A 9,554-nucleotide genomic window follows, 5' to 3' on the forward strand; every position below is an offset into this window, starting at 1 on the left:
TGGTATCGGCGACCGGCGCACAGTGGGCCGGATTGGAGTAAGGGTCTTTGCACACTAAAGGTGAGCGCATACTAGATGGTCGCGGGAAGGCCGCGGATCGTTTCGAGAAGGCAGGGGCCTTGGAGGAAGGGAGCAAGGAGTCCATGCGGCAACAAATCTCTAGCAGGTAGACGGAGAGCAAAGCTCCGCGGCCTTCTCAAGACCCTCTAGTATGCGCTCACCCTATACCGTCACGGCAGCTAACGGCAACGGACCGCGCGGTCAAAAAGGCACCGCGGTGGTGGTCTTTGCCGTACATTACTGACGGACCGGCAACGACACTTTCAGTGGCGCTCATCATTAGCGCGAGCGTTCGCCGCGCCGTAACTGGCCGTAACCTGTCGAACGACCTAATCCAGACCGTTCTAGTGGTGAACACCACTGCGCTGGCGGCAACTCGTGTCGAGCGAAGATATTTTGCCAAGACACCTCTGTAGGTTCGACGGTAGGGCACCAGTTCACTATACGCAGGTAGACGGTCCGGGTGCAAGTCCGACAATAGTAATAATGTTGGGGCGTACGGTCGAGTTTTTATTGCTCTATGACTGTATTGTAAAGACACGCTGTAGTGATTTGGTTATTGCGGATTACCGGGGTTTGGGCGCAGTTACTTTCGAGTGGCCAGCATTGGCACTGCCTACACAATCGCTTCTTATTTTACTGTAACGACTACGATTTTATTAGAGGGATGAAAAGAAAATTTTCGAAGCTCGCGCGAGTCGTTTCTTTTCTTTTCCATATCAATGTGCCATTTCGGATATATCCACAAACAGGATCTTAACTTGGATCTATTCTGACTCTCGCATAACACTAGTTTACAAAATGAAATTGATTTTATGTACATTTGATGAGAGGTAACTTTTCCTATGGATTTTCTCCTGCTGAATTCGAAAATAAAGGTGAACATTCTTTTTACGGAACAGCTTTTAAGATATTTTGATTTTTTCAATTTGTTCACTCCTTTTCACTTTAAAAACCATACCTGGAGCTAGATGTGTCCGATTTGGACGTTCTTGGTACCAAATGAAAGACATTGAAATGATGAGTAAATATGTATAGTGGCATCTTTAATTGGTTAAGCGGTTCAAAAGATATTGATGAAAATAGTCCAGATTTTTAAAAAAATTAAATTTTTAAGCTTATTCTGTGGCAATAGAAACCGACAAAAACGTCCGCTTTCTCTTTATACATATACGTAAAGCAAAAAATAACACCAACCAGAAGTAAATCGGCCGAAAAATGATACAGTTATTAGCGATTGAGTGAATAAATCCAAATCCCACATTTTCTGAATATATTCATTTTTCGACAAGTGGCCATGCCGGCAATGGTTTCTTTTGTTCTCACGTTGATGCCACTGCTACAGCGAAAACTTATTTCGTTTTGAATAAAACAACACATTTTTGATTGCAAAAAACATACGAAAGAACCCAACTCTCTTTATTCTTTAGAATATTTTAGTAATAGTTTTGGCTCTTGCTCTGTCTTCGGTTGGTTTTGGGATCCGTTTCTCTCGCGAGGAACGATATGTAAAACCCTTGATAGCATCGCTCAATGGTCTTAATTTATTGGTGAAATCTCCCACCGTGTACTCTCCAAAATGTACATGAAATCAATTTCATTTTGTAAACTAATGTAATTAGTAGCCCAATAAAATTTCTGTCCTCGACAATGATTACTAATACTAATAGCCAAAAATTATTTCCATCATCGATAGCGGTTCCATATGACCAAAAAGAATTGTTGTCCGTTATAATGGATATTTATCAGTCAATGATAATGTCTATCATCGATAAATGCAAATTTAATATTTTCAATTAACTAGATTTCCCGAATAACTTTTGTGAAATCCAACGATTACTGCATTCCTTGTGATAAAATATGAACTTTTTATAAATGATTTTTTTATCAAATTAAAAAGAGACTATTGTTTATGGCGTCTAGATAACAATCATCGCAAACTTGGCAGTATTTTTATGTTATGCGAGTAAAATTTCTTTTATAAATATTTAAAACTTTAAATAACTAACTATAGTATAACTAAAATTGTCATGAATTGACAAATATACGAAATCAACGAACCAATTCTATTGTTTGCGATCTTCATTTTATTCGTTTAGTCGTTTTCCGTTCGAACACCACATCGAGCGGCCGGCAAAACATTCTCGCCGAGAATGTCCCTTTTGCCAAGACGTTGCGCGTCGTGTCGGTGCTGAACGGTTCCAGTCTAGTGCGCGCACCTCCATGGAAACTATATAGAAGAAAGTGAAATGTCGGCGCTGGCCGATATCGTGTGTGCACTTTTTCCCGTCCCGATACGTTGCCGCTCTATCCCGTCTACCTGCTGCGCCGATACGGCCTATTGTCCGCATCCCCATTGAAATACAGAGGAGAGACCCAAAACGGCCTAGCGGTCCGTTGCCGTTACCTGCCGTGACGGTATAGTCTGCAAAGAATGTTTTGCCGGCCGCTCGATGTGGTGTTCGAACGGAAAACGACTAAACGAATAAAATGAAGATCGCAAACAATAGAATTGGTTCGTTGATTTCGTATATTTGTCAATTCATGACAATTTTAGTTATACTATAGTTAGTTATTTAAAGTTTTAAATATTTATAAAAGAAATTTTACTCGCATAACATAAAAATACTGCCAATTTTGCGATGATTGTTATCTAGACGCCATAAACAATAGTCTCTTTTTAATTTGATAAAAAAATCATCTATAAAAAGTTCATATTTTATCACAAGGAATGCAGTAATCGTTGGATTTCACAAAAGTTATTCGGGAAAACTAGTTAATTGAAAATATTAAATTTGCATTTATCGATGATAGACATTATCATTGACTGATAAATATCCATTATAACGGACAACAATTCTTTTTGGTCATATGGAACCGCTATCGATGATGGAAATAATTTTTCTATATTACTATTAGGAATCATTGTCGAGGACAGAAATTTATTTGGGCTACTTATCGGCTGTCCCGGGGCAGGAGGATCGTAGAAAACACCTTCGGGATTATGTTCCAGAAATTTAGGCTATACGACAGGCGGCTGAACGTCGACCCTGACTTCGCTAATTTAATCGTATTGACAACATGTGTGATACACAATTTTTTGCGAAAAAATATGTCTGCAATCCCTTCGATCTACAGCGGCAGGGAGGTGCTGCGTCGAGCTCCGCGTTCGCCGTGCGCGAAACTTTCGCGAGCTATTTTATGTCGCCTCTTGGAGCCGTCGAGTGGCAAAACCACATCTAATTATTAAGTATTGTTTTATTTTTAATTTAAGTATAATGCATATAATTGTAGCGTATTATAATGTATTATTTGCGTTTTTTTTTTTCTAATTTAATTAGCGTATATGTAATTCTAGCGTAGTGTAAATTATTATTCGCGTATATTATTTTTTTAAGATTTACTTAGTCAATTGTAAGCTTCTAACATTTGTTTTTTTCAATTCAAATAAATTTTAATCTTTACACATCATGGTTATTTACACATTATTCCTTCATTTTTTCCTGCTAAATTAGACAAAACATTATCTTCGGCTTCGAAAAGCGCTTACAGAGCTGGGTGAAATGGTATTTAATATTTAAAGGAAGGATTTTATTTCATTATTCCGGTTTTAAAAAAACATTTCATTATTCAGATTTTTAAAAAACAACTGTCTCATATCGCGGTGTGGACCGATCAGAATAAAAATATTACGTCGAGTGATCGTTCGTCAAGTGATATACCCCAAGTAAACGTTCAAATACATCACTATGATTTCTTCTAAAGTGTATAATATATGAGAATATAATATACCTTCAAAATAAGGGGTTACCAATTGATTTCAACGAAAAAATTATTACATTACTTTGGTTTACTAAAATCAATTTCTTGCACAATCCTGATTTCGTAGGCGAATTTTGAGACCAGATTTGACACAGCGTGAAAAAGTCTACTGCAAATGGTGTATAGCATGTCAAAAAAAAATTTTTCCGCGCGTGGTATTGGATAAACTACACCTTTCTTGAAATTGTGCAAGTTTAACGAATTTTCTCAACATTAAAAAACGTTCGTACCGCAATCTCTCTATTTTTCCCATATTCTACAAAGTTTCAGCTTTAATTTCACAAAAATTTCATTCTATCTCATTTCTATCGGAAGTTCTTTGATTTTGTCTCCGATTTCGACCAAATTGCCCGCTCGGAGTGTTTGCGTGACAGAACCGCAAGCTATTTAATATTATATAAACATACTTATTCTAAGTTTAGGGAAAGGGCTAACACCTACAAAAAAATTAACAGTGTGTCAAAGGAACGTACGTATAATTTTATTGTAAACCAATCTGTAACAATTTTACACAACAAAAAAAAATTTTAATTAACTGACATTAAATTATATGAAATTAAAAACTATAGTGTGTGTATGTACCAATAAAAATATACTATGTGTGTATGTGTGCGTGTTAACTTTATAGTATAATAAAAAAATAACAAAAAAATTCATGTGGATGTATCCAGATGCTCGTCCGATGAGGGGCTGGAGTCGCCTCGTAACTGGCGACACTGCACATCTGACAAAAGCGAAAAAATTTCTTTCTTCACAATCGTCATAGTGACGGGATTTAATTTTCTTAATTTCGCACCAATACATCGGCAGAATAACTCCACTTCGTCGGTTTCCTTGTCTTTTTCATCGGAGAGGAAGTAGTCCATAACCGTCGCGGCAACGGACTTCGGCTCCTCCATCCTCCTCTTCTTCGTTGCTACGGGCAGACGTTGTGACGAAGCGTGACGCGGTGAAGCGGGACGCGGCGAAGCGGGTTCGTAGGGTTCGTAGTGCGAGGAGTTTGACATCCCCTGTGATGCTACATCCGCGCCAAGTTCGCTGCTGTCCCGTTCTAAAATGCCATCGGTAGAACCGGTAGCCCCTCCGCCAATTTTGAGGGATGATAGCGTATGCCGATCATCGTAATATCGGCTGAGGAAGGCCATCTCTTCTTCGTACTTCCACCTACGTATGTTAACCGCTGCCTGGCCGCTTGTGCTCTTCCTCCTCTTTAAAGCTCGCCTATATCCGTCACGTAGGCTGGTCCACGTCTTTTTGCAAGTGGCCGCTAATAAACAATAAAAATGATTAATCAAATGTTTTGTGTCATCTCATGGAGTAGTTGACTCGCAAAATAATATACAGGGTGAAACACCTAACGTTGCCACCACAAATATCTTTGTTGTTTTTAAAGATGCGTCAAATGTCTGAACGACAAAGTTGAATGGTAAAATAGAGCTCATACGGTACAAAAAAATTTTTGTTTTTACGTCATTTTTTTTAGATATGAAGGTCAACTTCATTTTTTAAAATGGAATGTCCCTTTTTTATACCATAGATCGACAGAGTATAAAAGTGTTGACCTTCATATGTCCTAAACCTAATAGTTAACGAGATAATATCCAAAGAAGAAAGAAAATTGTGTGGATAATATCTCAAGCTATTAGATTTAGGACATATGGAGGTCAGTACATTTTTACTCAGAATTCGATAGTCTATCGATTTATGATACAGAAAGTAGGGGTTGCTATTAAAAAAAATCATGACAACCTTGAAATCTCCTGTATGTCTCCACCCATGCAGAAAATGTTTATGTCACAATATGCCCCCCTCTATACCGTGCAAATTTTGTTGATAACATTTTGCCATATTGTTACAAATAACGGAGATATTCAAGGTGTACCCTGTTTACAAAACTTACACGGAAAAGAGGGGGGCATATTGTGACATAAACATTTTCTGCATGGGTGGAGACATACAAGAGATTTCAAGGTTGTCATGTTTTTTTTTAATAGCAACCCCTACTTTCTGTATCATAAATCGATAGACTATCGAATTCTGAGTAAAAATGTACTGACCTCCATATGTCCTAAATCTAATAGCTCGAGATATTATCCAAACAATTTTCTTTCTTCTTTGGATATTATCTCGTTAACTATTAGGTTCAGAACATATGATGGTCAACACTTTTATACTCAGAATTTGATACTCTATCGATCTATGGTATAAAAAAGGGACATTCCATTTTAAAAAATGAAGTTGACCTTCATATCTAAAAAAAAATGACGTAAAAACAAAAATTTTTTTGTACCGTATGAGCTCTATTTTACCATTCAACTTTGTCCTTCAGACATTTGACGTATCTTTAAAAACAACAAAGATATTTGTGGTGGCAACGTTAGGTGACTCACCCTGTATATTTCAAATCTCTTCCAATTGAAATACAATCATAGTTGTTCATAGTTACCTGACATCTCCAACCTTTCCGCTATCTGCAGCCAAACTCGATCCTTTGCATTTGTGTCACTGTATTTACAATGCGACAAGTCGTACAGAAGTGGATACTCGCGGACCATTTCTATCAATTTTTCCGCGTCCATTTTACTGGAGTTCATGTCGCTCGACGCAGCACCTCCCTGCCGCTGTAGATCGAAGGGATTGCAGACATTGCTGTCCGTCTGTTGACTTGATGCCGCGCGACATTCACCAGCATGCGGGTCAGAAGCCCTTGTGTTTCGCAAAAAATTGTGTATCACACATGTTGTCAATACGATTAAATTAGCGAAGTCAGGGTCGACGTTCAGCCGCCTGTCGTATAGCCTAAATTTCTGGAACATAATCCCGAAGGTGTTTTCTACGATCCTCCTGCCCCGGGACAGCCGATAATTGAATATTCTCTTCATCGGGTTGTCCATTACCGCGCCCGGATACGGCCTGAGAATATTCTTCTTCAGCGGAAATGCCTCGTCCGCCACCACGACGTACGGCATTTTCGTATCCGTTCCGGGCAAAGCATTCTCCTCCGGTATGTTAAGTTGGGAGTTAGCCATACCTTTGCCCATCTCCGAATTGGAAAAAATTCCCCCGTCTTTCGTTGGTTTGGGTATCTGTTCAGATAACATCGTATCGATGATGCTTTGACAGACTTCTTTGACAATCAATCGCACTGTCGACTCGCCCAAGCGAAAGTTAAACGCTAGCGATCTAAAACTGTTGCCTGTCGCTAAGAACCTGTACAAAAATGAATTCAATGAAACAATAACCGATCTTCATTGTTTATTCTGGTTTAGAATGAAGAAGATTATATAAGGCGTCGATTCGTGTAGTTGTAAATACCCATAAAGAAAATTTTATCAACATACTTTAGGCAGACAGCAAATCTCTCTATTGGCGGCACGGCTTCCCGAAACGACGTGTTTCTTTTTGTTATTTTCAATTTAATTTTCTCTAAAATAGTTTTAAACTGCACAAAAGACATTCGGAAATACTGTGCAAATTTTTCTTCGTCCCTCAACAATTCCTTAAATAACGTATGGAATTCGCCCTCAGTTTTCCTCAAAATCAGACTTCTATGCACCCAGAATCTACGTCTGCTTCTTCTTTTCTCCGCTTCCTCCTCGTCCAACAGCAACGCGATGGCAATGATCCGAGATTTGCTCAATTTCGGCATGACTGAGCGACGTTAATATTTCCAACTCCGAAAGATATTCGGCACGAGGACTACGAGCACTGAGCAGATTAACTTTCTGCTCCTCTTATATATTCCAGAGCAATTGAATAGAAAAGCGAGGAGAGAGGGAAAGCAGAAATTTGTGTGAAAAGAGCTGCATCTGTCTCTGCAAGGTATACTAAAATACTTAAATAGCCTAATAAATGCTGGTTATAGAAAAATATTCGAGCCCGAAAAGTAGCCTTTAAAAACGAACGGGTCCGGAGCGCTTAGACCGAATATCAGGGACCTAACGGTAAAATTTAACTACCGGACTTCCCCGATTTTCGCAGTGCAAAGAAGGCCCCAGATAAAGAGGAGCCAAGGGACACAAGTCGCCTAAATTAGTTTAGTGCACCCTAGGGTGGACCTTATTTTTTGACCATGAAATTTATTTGGCCCTGTATCCCGTATGCGCAGCAAATTTGAAAATTTTGAATTTTTTAAATCTTGACATCGATACAAGATCGATCTCGGTCATTATCTGCCTCAGGAGTCCTATTTTTACGTTCACGAGGCGTAATATGCATTATTGCATTATGAAAATATCTACATGCGCAGTCGTATGCTTCCGAATCATGCAAATTACGCCCCTTAATATCTCTGTCAGTTATGTACAATATGAAAAAACTCTGCAAACAAAAGTTGTAGTATGTGAGGAGGTGAATATAGAATCAGAGAAAAAAATTTTTCAAGGTCGTTTTATAAAGTTTTTAAGGTCACGGATGTTTTTTTCGATCAACAACTGTTTATGCTATATGTAGATTCTACAAGAGAAAAAAAATTCAACGATATGTCAAGGTTCAAGAGATTCAAAATTTTCAAATTTGCTGCGCATCCTTTTCCCATGATCCAATCGGCCCTAAATTTTTTCCAGATTATTTCCTCAACATCTGTCACAATTCTGGGATACGGGGCCAAACAAATTTCGCAAAATAATTTTCGTCAAGTATAGCGAAGGTTCGCCCTAGTGCACACAGTACACAAGGACAAACGCGAATCCGAATTCAAGGTAAAGTACACAGCGACGACGCATCTACCCTGGACGTCAATTAACCAAAAATTGTATTAACATCAATTATTAACAAAACACTGTTTCGTAGAGAATTGCTCCGCATGGAATATATGCGTGTGTATCTTTTCCTTTCTGTTGCATAAAATAGTTCTATCAGACGTAAACTCATGGTGGCAAAGCCGCGAGGCGCCGCGCCGCGAGGGCTGGTGAGCGAAGCGAACGGGTGGCGTAGGCCCTCAGTATGTATATGTAATTCTTGTTGTGTTTTAGCTATGCAGGTAGTATCATAAGGTTATAGTATTACATAGTATTTCATTTAAAAGATGAAAAATCAATAACAATCGCGAGAAACTTCAACATCTGTCTCATGAATTTTTTCAGATTTCTTAAAAAACGAAAAGATGGACGGGAGGCCACAATAGGATACAAAAACAAAGAGAATCGTTTTTCATGAGCATTGAAAAATGATTATGGCAAAGCAAATTTTGGAATGTTTGTCCATTTATTTTGGTCATGTTCAACAGAAAAGCCAGACAATTGGCGTTCGAATGTGCCAGAATATTTTACTTCCACAACATTCTACTTTTTTAGCGGCTAAAGAATTCAAGGCAGTATATGCCATAAGCAATTTTATCCCAAAGAACATATGCTTCTCCAAAATCGGAACTTGCATGTAGCCCCGGTCTCCTCTTGTTGCTTTATGACGGGGTGACCTTGCGGACCTTTTCGCAGTTTTCTGGCGCTGGTGGGTGCATTGTAAAGACACGCCACAATGAAGTGGTTATTGCGAGTTATTTGCGGATTTGGGCGTGATTAGTTTCAAGCTGCGAGCATTGGTTTCGCCTACAATCGCCTGTTAGTTTACCGTAACGACTATGACTTTATTACAGGGGCTTTATTACAAAACAATTTTCAATGGTTGCGAGTCGTTTCGAGAGGCGAGCTCTACAATCGCTTATTATTTCATTG

Source organism: Lasioglossum baleicum, chromosome 5, assembly GCF_051020765.1.
Source record: "Lasioglossum baleicum chromosome 5, iyLasBale1, whole genome shotgun sequence".
Lineage (NCBI taxonomy): Eukaryota > Metazoa > Arthropoda > Insecta > Hymenoptera > Halictidae > Lasioglossum > Lasioglossum baleicum.